This window comes from Urocitellus parryii, chromosome 5 (genome assembly GCF_045843805.1).
Source record: "Urocitellus parryii isolate mUroPar1 chromosome 5, mUroPar1.hap1, whole genome shotgun sequence".
Lineage (NCBI taxonomy): Eukaryota > Metazoa > Chordata > Mammalia > Rodentia > Sciuridae > Urocitellus > Urocitellus parryii.
In genome coordinates this window covers 180472122-180474948 of record NC_135535.1, presented here as the reverse complement: position 1 = coordinate 180474948, position 2827 = coordinate 180472122, and positions in this window count along the sequence as shown.

Here is a 2827-nt window from a genome sequence, read left to right as displayed (position 1 = left end):
ACCCTCTCTATAGTTCTCTGCCTTTGTGCTATGAAGCAGAAGGTGGGGTTAATGAAAAACTGGCTGTTCATTGAATGCTCTACCCACATCCTCCCTGGAGCTGCTGTTGGGTGCAGGGAAAGTAGGGAGAAGGACAAAAGTTGTGGAAAATATAATCTCCCAAGTGACTTTATTTAATCTTCCACCCAGATATTCCTGTGTTTTTCCAGTAGCTTCATACAACTAATCAGGTTATTTTGTGCCTTTTACTATAAATGGGTATTTTTTTAAAAAAGACTGTTTTCCAGCTAATTACTATAGTTTTCAAGGAAGGTAATTTTCAGCATACTCCCTTGGATGTTCAAGATACTGAAAGCAAGTCCTCCATAATATTTCTTGATCATCTAGTTTTTAAATGAAGCACATATAAACCAATGAACACCACAATCAACCATTTCTACTCTGCACTGTAAGGAAAATTTTTGGCTAATGTCATTTAATTGGCAACAATGAAATAAAAAATTAATTCCTCCAGCAAGTTTTGCCAGATGGGATATCAAGATGCCTTGCCAAGAACAAGGACCCTAATAAATTTCTAAGGCAAATAATCGGTGTACTAACCCCAACAGGTATATATCCCAAGTAAGCAAATATCAATGGTAAAAAGGAATTTCATTTTTTAAAATATCTGTCAGCTGTGTGGAATTAGTGGGTAATATTCAACTCACCTCCATCATGTCCTATCCAAGATCTCTTATTACTTTTTCCTAACAACTATTTCAAATGAAAAAACTAGTAGCTATTTCTGATCTAACTTGGACATAATAAGTTCTGCAATTCTGCTTTTTCATCATTTTTACTTCCCTCCCTAATTTGCATTAGTCTTGGCACACAGATGACATATTTACCCACTTATTGTTTTCATTATGTACTCTCCTCTTTTACACAAAAATAACATTTACAGTGGCAACTTTATTATCAAATTCAGTTTTTATACTTTGCAATTCTTAAACAGATAGAGTGTATCACAAACCATCAAACTAGTATTTTTTAAATGCACACCCTACCATAAAAGCACAGCTTTGAGGGACCTCAAGCAATAGTTGGTACACTATGACTGGTGGGCGAAATCTAAACTACTGCCTATTTTTTAAAAAATATTTTTTTCATAACTTCATTTATTTTTATGTGGTGCTGAGGATCAAACCCAGTGCCTCACACATACTAGGCAAGCACTCCACCGCTGGAGTGACAACCACAGCCCCATTGCCTATTTTTGTAAATAGTCTTATTAAAACACATTCACCTTCATTTATGTATAGTCCCTGGCTATTTCTGCATTATAAGAGATGAGTAACAACAGAGACTATATCCAGTAGAGCCCAAGTTATTTACCATTTGACCCTTTCCTGAAAAACAAACTGCTGACCCCTCAATTTTCATAAAAAACTATAGCATTTCCATCTGTGCTACTGAATACTCAGCAAGATAAAATTCTTTGAAAAGTAAATTATTTTTTAAAGTCAATGCTAAACAGTGGGAGGCCCAAATCAATGGAAATGGATAAATAGGAAAATAATCAAACTAATTCTTGACTCTGAAGTTTTATTAGCTCAGTCATCTTTAGTCAAGAAAAATAAAGAACAGAGGGTTCTGTTTATTTCCTACTCAACAATAAAGAAGTTCCAAGCAGGTTTGCACCCTTCAGAATAACCTAAATTAAAGCCAAAAGGTTCCCATATGCAACTGATTTTAAACGGTTTTTAAAACTTTTCAGACAAATATATAACAGTAATTTTTCTGGAATGGCTACTCTGAAAGTATTTTTAGAGCATCACAAAGACTGGCAGGATAATTCCATTTTTCCTTTCTAGTCACAGGAAGCAATGGCTCATTACAGATCTATCCTTAACACAGCATTTCAGTTTTACTGCTGTAGGGTACTGAAGAGCATAAGAAACCTATGGCTCACCTTGCCAGCACAACAGAAAAAAATATGGTAAATGTGACCCTTCTCAAACAAAATTTCATCTATGACTTTTTTGGGGGAAGAGGCTCATACTTTATTTTGTATAGTTCACTAGCATAACATAAAAAACAAAAAACTTCACACACTTGGAAATATAAATAATTACCCATCAGAATAATGGGTATAATCTCCCATTAGATTTTAGCACAGTTAAAAAAAATTCTTATGTAAACACAAACTTAAGATAACTTTAATTGAAGAAAACATTCATCAACAATGAAATTAACAATGCTTACCATTCTTTAAACACCATATACATTATTAATATATACTGTGTATTTCCAATCAACTCCATTCTTAGGCTCAATTTTTAAGAAACACGATTTTACCAGGTTTTATACAAAAAAATACTTCACTAAGAAAGTAGATAAACTGCACAAAAACAGTACAAGTATAATGTGCATAGCAAGATAGCTTGAAGCATCTATGTATGGCTTTCTTTAAAATAAAAAACTATTAGGGGAATGGGCCCATTTGGGACCTTACTGTTACAGTTGACATATGTAAACTGTTTCACATCTTTTTTAGGCACTTGCTAACAATAGTGTTCAATCCCTGAAAAATTAATTTTACCTAAAAAAAATCCACATCTGAAATAATAACCAAAAAAAAAATAGAAAATAACATGGGTTAAAGTTTTACATATTCTCTTTAAATTAAACAACCAGTTTTATTAGTGCATGCACAGAACTAAACTAAAAGAAAATAAATTTTGTGACAAAACTTTCTGTGCAAAATTTACATAACAAAGTACAAAAAATATGTACAGATTTAATTTGTTATATACAGAAAAGAAGCCCTGAAGTTTTCATCCAATCA